The sequence below is a fragment of the Bidens hawaiensis genome, unplaced genomic scaffold (genome assembly GCF_021521415.1).
Source record: "Bidens hawaiensis isolate Kalapana, Puna unplaced genomic scaffold, B.hawaiensis_p1.1 tig00034408_1, whole genome shotgun sequence".
NCBI classification, from domain to species: domain Eukaryota; kingdom Viridiplantae; phylum Streptophyta; class Magnoliopsida; order Asterales; family Asteraceae; genus Bidens; species Bidens hawaiensis.
Window position 1 is genome coordinate 14932 of NW_027505319.1, and position 18253 is coordinate 33184.

The following is an 18253-nucleotide window of genomic DNA, read 5'->3' on the forward strand; positions in this document are numbered from 1 at the left end:
CGATTTTAAAAATATTCGTTGAAACCCGAACTAAATCGATGCATTTTTATATTGATCCGTTGACCAGAGCTAAACTGATGCTCTTTTAAATGCCCCTTTTTGACCCAAACCAAAGCAAACTGAAACCTTTATAAAATGACCAATTTTCATAAATAAAAATTGAAATAACATATTTGGAGATTAAGAAAAAAAATGAAGGGTAACACATACAACATTCTTAGCTTTCAAAATCTTTTATACCAAGTACGAATTCATTACTACGGGTTGTGAAGATCTTAAAACGTTATAAAGCTTGAATGACTTTAACTCACTTGAAAGTTGAAACTCATGTGGACCTTTTACTTAATTTATGAACCCAGGATATTCTTTCATTTTTCAATAGATATAATAAAAAAATTATCACGTTGATATAAATTTTATTTGGAAAGAACTTCAGTTTTGGTCCTTGGGGTTCTTAAAGTTATCAATTTTGCTCCAATAGTTTGTTTTAGTTTTTTTGTGGTACAACAGTTTCAATTAACAATTAATTTTAGTCCAGCCCATTAACGTCACTCACCAACCGTTAGTTAACACAACATTAAGGGGCTTTTTTATATTTTTCACAAACTTTTAATCATACGAATATTTTTTTTTCTACTAAATATAAGTTTTATCCTTTTTGTTATTTTCTGACTATTATGGTTAATTATATTTGTTTATATATAAATATATACTTTTTTATTTTTATTTTTTTTTCAAAACCGGAGCTTTTATCATCATCATCATCATCGTACTCAGTATATCCCACAAATAGCAAAGCTATGGTAGGGTCTGAGGAGGGTAAGATGTAGACAGCCTTACCTCTATCCCATAGGAATAGAGAGGCTGCTTCCGGTGAGACCCCCGGCTCGATAGTAGTTTTGCATCAAGCCTTGGACATAAGGCACATAACACTCAACCATCGGAGCTTTTATGCAACTGCATATTTATTTATTTATATTTGAATACTTTTACTTTTATTTTTATAACCGTAATAGTATATAGGCTTTAAAAAACAGAATATTTATTTTTTAAGTTCCATTTTAATTCTACATTTCTACTAACTACAAAATATTTATAAAAGTTAACTTTTCTGTTTTTATATCTCGATGGTAAAAGAGCATATATTTATATTATATTATATTTTTTTCTTTTCACTTTTCAATTGACGAAAGGTTTTTGAAAATCTGTTTATTAATTTTAATAGGAATAACTTCTTGGTTGTATTTAATAATGGTACATAATTAACTTAATTTATTGTAGTTTTTATGAAGATGGTTTATCTTTTATTTACACTTAACTAGCTAAATGACATGGATAAATCCAAGGTTTTACTAAATGCGCTCTACTCTATTTTCCAAACAAAGTTTACAAAAACTAAATTAAACTTAGTTAATTATGTACCATTACTAAATGCAAATCAAAATTTAAAATAACAAAATGGTTTTAAAAAACCTTCCGTCAATTGAAAAGTAAGATAAACAATATAAAATAAATATATGCTCTTTTTACCATTGAGGAAAAAAAAAGCATGATCGCTGATTTTTCTAAGTCGTTTTAAAATTGTACTTCAAAATAATACTAAATATACTGTTTTATAATCGACATACTATTACAGCTAATAAAAGTAAAAAAAAGTAATTAAATATAACAAAATAAATATGCACTTGCATAAAAACGTCACTTTTGAAATATATATGTGTGTGTGTGATCATGTGAGAACTTTTTGAAAATTGAGAACTATGAGAACCATTTTGGACCACAAAAAAACCTAAAAAATAAAAAAAATCATAAAACAAAAAAAATAAAAAAAGTAAAAAAAAAAAAAACCAAAGTTCTTATTTATCATCCCGATTTCTAAATAAAAAAAACATAAAAAAAAATTTCGGTTTAGCTAAATTATACATGTATGTATAATATATACATATGTACACACATGTTTTTTTCCTATACACATATGTATAATTTAAGGTAAATGATAATGTACATATGTGTACATTACGTAACTAGAGATTAAATGAAAGTATACATATGCGTATAGGTATAATACTAATTAAAAAGAAAAAAATCGGTTTTTTATTATACATATATGTATAATATGTACACGCATGTTTTTTACCTATACACATATGTATAATTTAAGGTAAATGATAATGTACATATGTGTACGTTACGTAACTAGAGATTAAATGAAAGTATGCATATGTGTAAAGGTATAATACGAATTAAAAAGAAAAAAAAATCGGTTTTTTTAATGAAACCGAAATGAAATATAAGAATTTTGGTTTTTTTACCTTTTTAAAATTTTCGTTTTTTTTTGTTTTATAATTTTTTAAATATTTTTTAGAGGTTTTTTAGTGGTCCAAAATGGTTCTTAAAGTTCTCAATTTGCCAAGGGTTCTCTTAGGATCCTTACCATATATATATATATTAGGGGTGTTCAAGAAATCCAAAATCCGAACCGAAACCGAAACCGAAACCCGAATAATCTGATCCGAATTCTTGTTCGGATATTCGGATCGAATCGATCCGAATAACTAGTTCAGATTCGGATCGAATTCGGATATAGATTTCAAAAAATTCCGGATAGTTCGGATTATTCGGATATCCGAATAATCCGAATATATAACATGCTATTAGTGTATATAGCCAAGTCCGTTAACATTTACAATAACTTTATAACCATAATTTCATTATTCGTTTAATCAACCTAACACACCATAGACAAAAATGTCATAACACTCCGTCATTATACTCTCTAACTACTTAACTTAGTGTTTTATTTTTATTTTCTAGTTTAGTATGCTTATTTAATAAAACTTAAGTTTGTATATTTGTTATACGGATTATTCGGATAATTTCGGATTATCCGAATCCGATCTGGATCCATCCGAATTCAATTCGGATCGGATAGGAATGTCCCTAATTCGGACCGAATCGGATTTCGGATAGGTTTCCAAAATTTTCAAATCCGAACAATCCGATCCGAATAAACCGACTAACCCGTTATCCGATCCGATGAACACCCCTAATATATATATATATATAAGGGATGGTTCAGTGAAGAAATGAAATTAGTGCGAGAAGTAAATAATAATCGTTGATTGTATTTGATCTATGGCCTACATTCAAATGGCATTCTTGTAAATTATAGTAGTTTTACTATAGACATTTAAGGAAAGAAGGGTCTTTTCGTCTTCTATTTTAGGTTAAATATGAAATGTAAATCATCATAATCAATTCCACATTTTATGCCAAATTAATTTCTCAACCATATCATGAGCCAAAAATCATCAGACAAAGAACTTTAGTTCAATTCTTTGTTTGAAATTATTGCATCCTTACAGTTTAAATGTGAGATATTATAAAGGTTATCATCTTGATTATTGGTTCAAAGGATAATTTTGCTTTATTTGATTTTAGTTATTAAATTTGTCCAAATACCAAGATGGATTTGGATATATAGTATAGATTGCAAACCTATTGGATTGCTACGAAAACGTTTTTTCTACTCGTTCACCCGATAATGAATAGGTACCTACACCAGTATATAAGATAAATTCACACAATCACGCAGTTAACTGTTGTATTGTGATGTTTAGGTACATATTGAATTGCAATCCTGGCCTACATGGTGGGAAATATTAAAATCAATATTTAAAGTTATTCTTTTGCCTATATATATATATATATATATTAACATTTATGTAGGGAGTTTAATACGTGTGTAGGATACATTGATTTGGGGTATACAGCATATGTTAATACCAATTATATTATGTAGGATGTATATAAGTTCTTTATACGTATCAATGTTTATTACTAATTGTGAAGAGCATACACTAGTTGTATAGGTATAGATTAGTTAGTTGTGCTTCAATTACTAATAGTGTGGATGAGTTAATATTTGTGTAGGATAAATACTTTGTTGTATAGATACTGTATATGAAATTCTAAATGAGCTATTTGTATTTGTGTAAGATGAATACTTTGTTGTGTAGGTATTGTATATGATACCCTGAATGAGCTATTTATATATGTGCAGGATTTTTATTGTTGTGTAGGTAGTAACTATGAATTTGTGTATGCATGATATTTTATGTGTAGGATAGCTTATTTGTTGTGTAGGATGTCGCATTTATAATTATGATGTTTGTTCAATTTGTTGGATATATATTTTGTTGTGAAGGATGTGATGTTCAACTATGTAAAGAATGTCACGTTTGTTGTGTATGTAGTAACTACGAATTTGTGTAGGCATGAATAATAATAATAATAATTCTTGCATGATCAACTATACGTAATTGGAATCATGCATTCGATTAATGTTTATTAATTTTTAAATTAACAAAGATATAGGATTTAAAATAATTGTTTTGATAATTTGAAACTTCAAAAATCCATTAATACGTACCATATAAAAGAAATTAATATGTTTACTAATATGCCCCTTTATTTAATTAAATGAGAAAAGGAAAAAATCTGATTGGTTTAATTTTTCTCCAACTTCTCACACAAATATGACTTCTCACACGAACTTAACCCTATATGTATATATATAAGATTGATTTCTATTGAGAACCTCTTTGAGTTTTAAGAACTTGAAAGAACTCAACGTAACAATTTTTTTTTGAATTTTTTTACATATATGTAATATATGTAGGTTACATGTACGTAGAAAAATTACAGAATTTTTTAGGTACCGAGTGGACTTTTTACATAGGTGTAACAGACGTTTGAATTAGTGTAATCACTGTACATATTTATTCTCTCTTCTACTTAATTTTTTAATCATATTTAATCTTAACCACATAATCTAATCTATTTAATTAAATGTGTTGTTAGAAATGGGGTTCTTAAAATCTTAAAACTCCACAAGGTTCTCAAAATATCCCTTCCCTATATATATATATATAGAGAGAGAGAGAGAGTAAGGTTAAAATGAAAACCCACTTGAGTTGTGAAAACCCGCGAAAACCCTATGTAAAATCGTTTTTTTTTGTTACATGTAATATATGTTGTAACATTTAATACAAAACATTGAAACATAAAAAAATATATATATTTTGCTATTTTTTAACATTTTTTTTACTAATTTTTATATATGTTTTCAGAAGAGAGAAAAAATTATATTTATATTTACATTTTTTATTCACTTTAGTTGTGGACCACAGGATTTAAACATTAATTAAAAACATGTGGTTGAGAATAAGTTTCTAGAGTTTTCACAACTCAAATGGATTTTCATTTTATACTTAGCATATATATGATTAGGTTTATTTCAGAAGTTTTTTTATTGTGAGAAGTGCGAGAAGTCCTTCTAGCCAATCATATAATTTTATTTTTATTTTATGTTTAATTAATTACTATGGCATATTTGTAAAATTTTCATGATTTGTTTTTGGTAACTAATAAATAAGTTAGGAGTTTCAAACATGATTTTATTTTTAATATTTTTATATTATATTGATTGTTAATTTTTTATTATTTCGAAATTATTTTCACAAATTCAGATTTTTATATTAAAATAAGAAAAACTCATTCCAAATAATTATTCGTAGACATTAAAAATACACGCTACATGTCAATACTAATAACATATTCTATACACATAATACAACATATCCTACACATTAAAAATACATGATACACATAAATCTTAACAATATATCCTACACATCATATAACATATCCTACATGTCATAAAACATATCATACACATTAAGCAACACATCTTACATGTCATACAACATATCGTACACACAAACCTATTGACATCTTATTTACAGTTTATCAACAAACAAATCTACATCTTTTTTTTATTTTTTTTTAAATTTTAAGATTTTTATATAAATTATGCATACACACTTCAAAATACCACCTACACAATACATAAAAAAATAAAAAAATTACACATACATAATTCAAAGTATCACCTACACAGTACATATATGAACCTACACATTACTTAAATGAACCTACACGTGATAAAAGATACACATACATAATTCAAAAATACCACATATACAGTACATAAATGAACCTACAAAGTACATAAATAAGCCTACACACAATAAAAATTAGAACTACACTATTCAAAATGCCACCTACACGGAACATATATGAACTTACATATTACATAAATGAACCTACACGATAAAAATTAAACTTACACAATTCAAAATACCACAAATACAATAAATGTATGAACCTACATAGTACATAAATGAACCTCCACACGAAAAAAATACATATACACAATTTGAAATACCGCATACACTAACAAAATAAATAGTGTAACTTTTAACATAATCATTTTTAAATTATGAATTTAATTAGTAAATTAATTAATTGTAAACTAATTAATTCCTAAATAATGTAACTTTAACATATTGTTGGTCAATGTTTTTTTATGAGCATTGAAGAACGTGTTAGCTTGTATAAATTAGAAAACGTATGGTGAAACCCACAAATTTATTTGGTAATAAAAAGTTTTGGTAATATAGATTATTTTGATTTTTTTGCAGGTTGTGATAACATCTTGCGAGCTTAAATTATTAGAATATTTTATTTGGGAGATGTAGTTAAAATTAGAGGTGTTCATGGTTCGGTTCGAAACCGTGAAACCGCCCAAACCAGCCATCGGTTTGGTTTCGCGGTTGGTTTTTTTTCTTTACTCTTGGTCGGTTGGTTTGAAAAATTCCAAACCGTAGTGAACGGTTTGGTTTACGGTTTGAACCGAAAACCAACCGCATAAAACCGGACCGGACCGTATGATTTATTAATATGTATTTTTTAAATATTTCATAATATATATATGTATATATTGTGACATTCGTGACAAAACCGGATACACCTTAGTTCTTACAAACTCGAATAAGCGTTTAACCGTTTATTGCATAACAAGCAAACGAATAACCGAACCGGTCTGGTTATGAACCAGATATCCCGAGGGGCCATCTATAAGTGATATATGTTTTATATAAGCTAAAATATTAGTAATATGGCCTTAATTCGATAGCAAACAAGTTAAACGAAAACATGCTCGTTTAACTACCCGCTATAGATTTAAACGCGAAAGATAGTTACAAACCAAGCATTGTATCATCCGTTAAGCCGAAAAAGACTTACCAAACACTTAATTGAAATGTTTTAGTTAAGCGAATTGCAGAAGCGTAAAACGGAAATGCAACAGATACAACTGGTATCAAATACATTGTTCATAAAGAAACACTACTAACTAATTTACAATGTAATTACATTGTAAATTAGTTAGTAGTGTTTCTTTATGAACAATGTATTTGATACCAGTTGTATCTGTTGCATTTCCGTTTTACGCTTCCGCAATTCACTTAACGGGGTGTGACATATATAAATTTATAACTAGACATATGTAGTATTTTGTATTATATATGTGTGTGTATACCTCATATACACTACTAAATACTGACAAATATTGATAATAAACAAAAAATTGGGCTAAGCCCAAATCAAAAATGCAAGAAACTTTAAAAATTGGCTTTTTATTTTCTTAAATGAGATGCTAAAAAGGTAAAAATAAATTGTTTGTTAAATTATATAAATTATTGTGAGTTGTACAATATTTACATATCATGAATTATTATAGGCATATTGTATAAAGATCGAACAAGACCAAACCGTAAAACCAAACCAAAACCAAACCGTTATTAACGGTTCGGTTTGGTTCGATTTAGGAGTTCAACTGTTCGGTTTTGGTTTACGAAATCAAAAACCGTTACTAATGGTTTGGTTCACGGTTTGACCTAAAAACCGTGAAAGCCGGACCGTGAACACCCCTAGTTAAAATTTAGGAATATAATAATGAAATGTAAGTTACAAATGTGGCTTGTACAAAGAAAAATACCAGCATACCCTTTTTGTTTGAAACTCCACTAATTTCCATTAAAATGTTGAAACTCATAATTACACTATTACCATTTTGATTGTAGACCATAGATCAATCATCATCAATGGTTATGATTAACTTTTTGCTATAAAATCATTTCTCGCAAGATCCATCCCCTATATATATATATATATAGGGGAGGGTTCAAATGAAAACCATTCCCTAATTTAAAAACTATGAGAACTTCAATAGACCAATCACAAATTATGTTTTTTATTTTTCCTTTTTTAATGTAAGGGCGATTTAGTAATTTGATTTAAATTTATTTATATTTTTTTAATCCATTCAAACATATTCTCTTATTTTTCTCAAGAAGAAGTTGAAAAGGTTCTTTATATTAAATATAATATCTTGCACGTATTTATTGATTGGATTATGTTATATATTTAACATACAATTATCACTTTATTTAACTTCCATGAAACATTTATAACTTTATTTAGATCAATAGATAACTTTCAAATATGTATCAAGTTTTTACAATGTTAAATTATAATCGACCATCAGTACATATACCAATGAAGATCTTATCATTTAGAAATATGTTGCAATGACATTTTACCTAGTGTATTAAGTATGGCCAACAATATGTGCAACACATAAAGTTTACACATTGTTATGATTGGTTAATTTTTTTAATATTCTTTTAGAAGCTTTGAGTATGCTCATTTTGCTATAAAGACATGATGAACAAGAGCATTATTGTTATGCATGTAACCCTACTCAAAGAATCTGTTTAATTTACATATATTAACTCTCTATTAGAAGAAGAGCATGGACAACACGTTAGTTTATATATATGTAACTTTGTAATTTAGTTGTACATATATGTATATCACTAAGTTACATTACATATATATATATATAACTTTTTATTAAAATAAAAGCATGGACAAATCATTAGTTTACATATACATAAGTAATTTAGTTGTACATATATGTATATCACTAAGTTACATATATGTATCTTAGTATGACCCCTTTCAAAATTCAAAAATTATTGGTGGTACATATATGTAAACGTATATATAAGAGTATTTAGTTTTTGTATAACAACATATGTGTAAATAAATATGTAACTTTGTAACATATGTGTATTACCATGACAAACTTTGGTTAACATGTACGATAAGAACATAAATTATTTAAATATGTAACTCTATTTGTAACATATGTGTATTACACTAACAATAAAAGCTTAAACCATTTTAATAATAGGAAAAAAAGAATAAAATTAAAAATATTGGGCTTATAAGATTTAAACGTTAGCTTTAAATCCCTCGAAAATTTAAATCATAAAAGCAGAAATCCAATAATATCATTATCATAATGAATCAAGATAAAAAGAAAGTTAGAAATTTCTTATTTCAATTTTTCGTTAAGTGATGCTTGGTTGCATTCCGATTCTCTCTTTCTTTTCTGATGTCAATCGTATATGTATTATTCTTTCCTACAATTCTACAAATATGGAAGGATAAAAGAAAATAAAAATAATAAAATGGTTAGAAGAGAGAGTCATGATTTTTAGGACACCAGTAATTAATGTTTCATATTCTACCAAATTTGCCCTTAATCTTGTTAACTAATCTCCTTTAGTTTTCATTTAATTACCCAATTGACATTGTCAATATCAACCATTGATCTAATAAATAGATGGCCTAGATTAATTTGATTAGTTTTTTAGAAAAAACGATGGTTTTCATTGGAACCATCCCCTATATATATATATATCTATACTATATATAATACATGAGACAAGGGTAAATTAAGACACTTGATTTTAAGAGTTTTACAAATACTAATGCATAAAGTACATGTATAAAAAGGGGTAAACTTGTCTTTTAAACACAATTTACCTAAGTTACAAGTTCGTCCCTTTAGCTTTAACCATATTATATTTTTAATTTTAATCTTAAACCAACTTCCCGCCACGATTTTTAAACGACCATAATTTTTTTGTACGATAATATATTTGTAAAAATAGGGCACCATAAAATCGAGCATTTTATTCTCTTTAATTTGAGTATGATATTGTTACAATTTTTTTAATTTTAAAAAAAATTAATAAGTTACGTAGGGGTACTCGATGCCGGTTTTTTTATGGATTGTAAGTTAAACTTGTGAGCCCAACCATTAGTATCCATTTTTCATTGTACAAACCAAAATTGAATCATTGAAAATTGGAACCGAATCGTTACCAGCTCTCTTATATATACAAAATAGGAAAAATGATAATTTTAGCAACATAAATGGTAAAGATTAATGGAACACCTTGGAAGCGAAATCATAACAAGAACGAAGATTATAAAAAATCATACTGGAATTAGGTTAATTTAAAGTTGTAATAGTCATGTTTACTTGTATTTTTGTTCAATTATATCTTAACTATCTATACTATATATAATACATGAGAAAAGAGTAAATTAAGACACTTGATTTTAAGAGATTTACAAATGCTAATGTATAAAGTACATGTGTAAAATGGGGTAAACTTGTCTTTTAAACACAATTAACCTAACTTACAAGTTCCCCCCCCCCCATCTTTAACCATATTATGTTTTTAATTTTAATCTTAAACTAACTTCGTACCATGATTTTTAAACAACCATATTTTTTTTGTACGCTACTATTTTTGTAAAAAAAGTACACCAAAAAATCGAGCATTTTATTCTCTTTAATTTGAGTATGATATTGTTATAATTTTTTCAATTTTTAAAAAAATTAATAAGTTACGTAGGGGTGCTCGATGCCGGTTTTGATGGTTTGTAAGTTAAATTTGTGAGCCAAACCATTAGTATCGATTTTTCGTCATCTAAACAAAAATTGAATCGTTGAAAATTGAAATCAAATCGTTACCAGCTCTCTTATATATAACAAAATAGCAAAAATGATAATTTTAGAAACATAAATGATAAAGATTAATGGAACACCTAATATTCGAAATTATAACAAGAACGAAGATTATAAAAAAATCATACTTGCATAGGTTAATTTAAAGTTGTAATAGTCATGTTTACTTGTATTTTTGTTCAATTATATCTTAACTATCTATACTATATATAATACATGAGACAATGGTAAATCAAGACACTTGATTTTAAGAGTTTTATAAAACCTAATGCATAAAGTACATGTGTAAAGAGGGGTAAACTCATCTTTTAAACATAATTTACCTAACTTACAAGTTCGTCCCCTTATCTTTAACCATATTATATTTTTAATTTTAGTCTTAAACTAACTTCCCATCACGATTTTTAAACGACCATAATTTTTTCGTACGATAATATATTTGTAAAAATAGGACACCATAAAATCGAGAATTTTATTCTCTTTAATTTGAGTATTATGTTGTTACAATTTTTTAAATTTTTAAAAAATTAATAAGTTACGTAGGGGTGCTCGATGCCGGTTTTTTATTGATTATAAGATAAACTTGTGAGCCCAAACATTAGTATCCATTTTTCATCGTACAAACCAATATTGAATCATTGAAAATTGAAACCGAATCGTTACCAACTCTCTTATATATACAAAATAGGAAAAATTATAATTTTAGCAACATAAATGGTAAAGATTAATAGAACACGCAAGATGCAAAATTATAACAAGAACGAAGATTATAAAAAATCATACTGGAATATGCTAATTTAAAGTTGTAATAGTCATGTTTACTTGTATTTTTGTTCAATTATATCTTAACGATCTATCTTATATATAATACATTAGACAATGGTAAATTAAGACACTTGATTTTAAGAGTTTTACAAATGCTAATGCATAAAGTACATGTGAAAAAAGGGGTAAACTTGTCTTTTAAACACAATTCACCTGACTTACAAGTTCGCCCCCTCATTTTTAACCATATTATGTTTCTAGTTTTAATCTTAAACTAACTTCCTACTACGATTTTTAAACAACCATAATTTTTTCCTGGGCTAATATATTTGTAAAAAAGTGCACCATAAAATCGAGCATTTTATTCTCTTTAATTTGAGTATGATACTGTTATAATTTTTCAATTTAACTGATAAGTTATGTAGGGGTGCTCGATGCAGCTTTTTGATAGTTTGTAAGCTAAACTTGTGAGCCCAACCATTAGTATCAATTTTTCTTCGTCCAAACCAAAATTGAATCATTGAAAATTGAAACCGAATCGTTACCAGCTCTATTATATATACAAAATAGGAAAAATGATAATTTTAGCAACATAAATGGTGAAGATTAATGGAACACCTAGGATGCGAAATTATAACAAGAACGAAGATTATAAAAAATCATACTGGAATTAGTTTTATTTAAAGTTGTAATAGTCATGCTTACTTGTATTAAAAAAGACTTTGTTCAATTATATCTTAACTATATCTAATATATATAACAAAACTTGTCAAATACTAAATAATAAAAGAGATTAAAATGCATATAACATTGAAGTTTTATCTGATTTTATATGGCCGGTTTTCAGCATAAGATGCGAGCCAAACTGTTAGCTACGGTTTGAAAATTTTGAAACCAACCAACCGAGTGAAAGTAAGAAAAAAAAAACCAACCGTGAAACCAAACTGATGACTGGTTTAAAATGTTTAAAGGTTTTAAACCGAACCATGAACACTCTTAATTGTTATGTGATTCGCAGGGTTTGCATTCGGACACCCGCCGCATCGTGCGGGCACCCGCATAGTATATACATATGTACATGTATAGGTGAGCTTTCAAATGAGAACCTCTTTGAGTTTTAAGAACTCGTAAGAACTTAGTGTAACGATTTTTTTTTCGAATTTTTTTTACACATGCGTAGTATATGTATGTTACATATACGTAAATAAAATTACAGAATTTTTTACGCACCGAGTCGGCTTTTTACACATGTGTAACGGACGTAAAAGTTAGTGTAATTAGTTACATCTTTATTCTCTCTCATACTTTGACTTTTTTGCCCGATTTAATCTCAACCACATATTCCAATTCATTTAATTAAATGTGTGGCCTAGAATTGAGTTCTTAAGTTCTTAAAACTCAACATGGTTCTCAAAAGATCCATCCCCTACATATATATATATATAAACACACACACACACAGACAAAGTATAAAATGAAAACCCACCTGAGTTGTGAAAACCCGCGAAAACCGTATGTAACATCGTTTTTTTTGTACATGGAATATATGTTGTTACATTTAATACAAAACATCGAAAACATAAAAAAAATGTTTTGCTATTTTTTATACATTTTTTTACTAATTTTTATATATATATTTTCAAGAGAGAGAAAATGTAAATTAACTTTTACATTTTTTATTAACTTTAATTGCGGAACACAAGAATTAATCTTTAATTAAAAACATGTTGTTGAGAATGAGTTTTTATAATTTTCACAACTCAAGTGGGTTTTTATTCTAACCTAACCCTATATACACATACATGTATATTAAAAATAAAAAGTGTGTTGATACTTATATATATATATATATATAGGGTAGAGTTATAATAAGAAGTGGAGTGTGTTTAAAAAGTGTAGGAAGTAATCTTGTGCGTTAGATTTGATGATCTGATGGTCTAGATGAGAAGTGTGTTTTTTAGTCGGTGTGTTTTATTTTAATATTTGTTTTATAACACTCCAGGGGCATATTCGTCTAGTGTGTTATAATTTTTAAACACAAGACCAAGAACAATAACACACTTTGTTGAACAAAAACACAATAAGCACTATTACTAATGCATCAACTTTAAACACTCCGTGACACGTTATTCCTCTTTGGCATTTCGTCAAACATTTGGCGTGGAACACACTATGTTGAACATTATGAACAAAAACACAATAAACATCATACTAATACATCAACTTTAAACACTCCACGACACGTTATTCCTCTTCGGCATTTCATCAAACATTTGACGTGCAACCTTCACCGCTAGGGTTTTCCATCTCACTCGTGAGCTAGGTCATAAGTCCGACGACCAAAAACAATCGACTCCATGGTCTCCGGCACCAACCCGATCCGGAAATCGGCCAAAACAACCCGATCCGGCACCAACAACCTTTTCCAACAACTCCATGGTTTCCGGTGCCTCCACCTTTTCTGGCAACTCCATGGTTTCCGGCGCCCTACTTCCGTTCACCCCAAGTTTCCGACGGCTCCATGGTTTCCGGAGCCCCTACCTCCATTCACCCCATGTCGACCAGCCACCGCTACCAACCGTGTAACATTTGGGTAACAAGTTGATGCCTCGTAGTCAAAGCAGAAGGTTGGTCACGCAATTTCTAGAATATATGCATTTAATCAGTTATGTCTTAAATCCTTAATGATAAATATGAAAATCGTTTTTTTTTCTATATTTACCGGCTATTTTTCATACATGAGTTGACCATGAATTTGAAGTTGATAATTGGTTACACGTAAATCTGGCAGCTAACTTTATTTGTCTCTAGGGTCTAGTCATGAATTATTCACGCGTCTATTATTGATGGACATGGAGCATATATAGGTTTTAATTCCAAAATAAAAAAAAATCAATTATAACCATCTTATCCCTATGTATATTATTTGATCCAATGGTTTTAATTATTTCCTACACTTATTAGGAAATGCTAACTTCTTATTCTAACCATGCTATATATATATATATATATATATATATATATATATATATATATATATATATTAGCTTTTAGCCCGCGTGTCATGCGGGTTACTTTAGTTTTTTTTATCTAACTATACTAATAAAATAAAATAATGAGAATGCTATAGCAGTCTCACATTCATTCTTGGCCAAATCTTTCTTTTCATTCATCCTATCTATCTATGGGTTATTAGGCAAAACCATTTTAGCAAATGAGTTATAATTTTCTTTCTAAATCTCTAATGTCCCATCTCATTACAACTTCATTGACCATCGACTGATTACATAATGACCGTACTGCTCTGTGCAAGGAATCGGTACGCTTCATCATCCTTAATGTACATTCTTGTATTAATAATGTAGTGAAGTATTAAAACAAACTAAAAACCATAATATTACTGCAGTGAAACATGCATACCTAAAACATTAACTACATCATCAAATGCTAGAGTTGCGCAATTAGGAAGACAATGATAAGTAAATGAATTCTTCGTAAAGATGCTATCACGCACTGCTAAGAACATACCCGTGTAGGTGTAGGCCCGGACCAAATCAATGCCTATTAAAAATGACCCGTTTTGAGATGAAACAAATTGATACCTTTTTAAAATGGCACAATACCTCTCCATGATGGTTGCCAATGCTCAAGACGGTGATTTGATATACTTAAGCATATGTTGGCTTGACTTTCAAAACATCTAATCGGGATCAAGCATTTGTCCGCTTCTTTTGCCATTGACGGTAAAAGCAGGATTAGTCGACACCACCGTAATATACATGAAGATGCTTTTAACATGTCTCCTCACCCATGGCTCACATTTAATCTCAGCCGCTGCCTATAATAACTAAACATAATTACATTATATTATTTGAAAAACAAAGTGATAAGGCAAAAAATCAAACAGATTTAGAAAATACCATATTCCTAGATCCTCTTGCTTGAGCATTTTCAAAAATTGCACATGAAAATCTTGAAGCCACTTCTTCTAGCATTTACTCATTGGTTTTATGCAAACAAAGAAAGACTCAAGACGTCAACTATGGTCATTTTTTGCAATTTAAGTAACAGAAATAACCAACATGTAACCAAAATAACCGACAACCAGACTGAAGCAACCGAAATCCGAACCCAACCCATCCAATGTCTGTTTTTGTAAAAACAAATTTCTGGTTCGGTTTCGGTTTACATGTACCAAAAGTAAAAAAACGGAACTGACTATTATAACCGAATCGAACCTGTGAAAACTAAAAAAACTGACTTTTACTATTGAACTTATGGATTATGATTTTTTTATTGTTAAGTAATTTGTAAGAAATTAATAATGGTATGGTTCCAAAATTTAATGTGTAATAATCAATTAGTCAATAATTAATAAAAGAAATTTAGGCCAAAATTTTCAGGCATGGTCTCATTATTTTGGACCATATTTTTGAACCCAAAGATTTCAAGCCCAAATGGCAAAACTGAAGAAACCAAAACCGAACCGAACCCATTGTGAAAACTATAAAGAACCGAAACCGAACGATAAACACAAAAACCGAAAACGTTTTGTCCATCAAGACGTTTTGTGCAGCTTCATTTTCCTTCATCAAATTCTTCTAGTGAATGAAATCTACAAAATAAGTTACAAGTGTTGGTACAATTAAGACTTCATGGTTGACCTTTAATAGTCAAATTAGATATCTTTCATGCTAAAATTAATGAAATACAATCAACATGAATTGAGAATTTTGTTTAAAACAATAAAGAAAGAAAAAATGTTAATGGAAGCACCAAAAATGACAATTGTTTTATTTTATATTTATTTACAATATAGAACATAACCTTTTGAAGTACACTGGGCCACATACTTCCACCATGAAAGTTTAAAAGTTTAAAAATAAACATCCAGGTGATCCAAAAAAATGCTAAAGATTTACAATCTTGATTTACCAAAATAACTACTATCTTGATTTCAAAATCATAGATATTAAACATATCAAAATACAGAATGGGGAGATTCTTACCTCAAAATTCATATGCAAAGCGGATGTCTTTAAACGCCTCGCCAAACCTGACCCGGATTGACCCAACCCGACCTGTTTTGATGTGACATGTTTGAGTCTACCCGACCAATTTGCGACTACTTTCAATCTCTCTATTTCCATTTCAGAAGCTCCACAAGAACCGCGCTGCTCATTGCAAAATACAAAATCATGTTTCTTTGAGTTAAAACGTTGTTTAACATTTGAATTTGGGTAGATGGGTCAAAATGACACGAACACGAAACGTGGCCGTAAGTATGACCGAAAAGGCGGAACTAACCCGAACTCGTTTGGATTAAACCCAGGCCCGCGAACTTCGTGTTAGGTTTGTGTTGTAATATTATCAAATGCATTAATATGGTAACAAAAGTTAGAAGCTAAATAATATATAGACCGAACCTGAAGTTCATTAATCTGAGTGTTCATGGAGTCAACAGTGGCATAGACTGCATCACAAGGCCTGTGATAATCATGCTGAGATGGAATATAAATGTTAACCGGACAACTAAGAACACAGTTGAAGTGATAAGTGGTAGCCATTCGGCCCTCTTCCTCCATTTTGTACACGATGGTTAATGCATTTGAATGATCACCGACTCTGCAATCTTCTTTAATCCAAAGATCATATATCTCATCAGATGATCAGAAGCTCTGAGTCCATCTTCAGCACCTTTCATGAATACTTTGTTGGCATCATCCAAATAACCGTTTCTAATAAGTACACCTAATCATAAATCACAATAATTAAACTTTAAACAGTCACAACATAATTTTAAAAAAATGTTGCATGTTACATGTTTTGCATAAATTTGTTTGCAAGTTCACCTGGTTCGGCTACCACAAACACGCCATTTTGCCAATTGGAAATGATAAAATAAATAAATTGGATTTTAGTTATTATTAACGAAACTTTTTAGTTTAGTCATTACAGTTAAAAAAAAACTAAACTTTTTAAGAACATAAACCAAGTATTGCTAGGCTTGTAAATGAACCAAGCGAATGCGAACGGCGCATATTTGTGTTGATCTAACATTAAAGGAACAAACGACTGAACACAAACAACTAAACAGACAGTGTTTTTCTCGTTCATGTTCGTTTGTTAAAAAAATGAATGTGTTCGTGTTCGGTTACTGTATAAACGAACGGATATAACTGAACATAGATGAACGAACATAGCTGAGCTAAAATAATCAAAAGTAAATGTGAATGCTTTGGACCTAAGAAAATTTAAATGAATATATATTAATGAAGTTAAAGTATGAACGTAAAGTATTTAATAGCAGAATGAAGAACACATTCACTCACATACTATACCAAGAATACTGTGGACCTTCAGTATCATCTCATGTGAACATTTTGCACTGCCTCTGCTGTCATAAACTCTCCTGTAAATGAAATATGAAATTACAAACTCAACACACAAAATAATAAGGTTTAAAAATATTCTGCTATGCTATGAAACTCATTCTTATCTTTTGAATTGTGATGTGATGATGAATATCAGTTGAATTTCACAGATAAGACAAATATTCAGTGGCATTGAACTCACCTGAAACAGAAATAAAATTGTATGAAAGTTGTCAAAACATGAAATGAACCTGACCTGATCCATGACAATGTTTCCACGGATGTCGAGATGAACGAACCACGTCTTGATCTTCTTCTC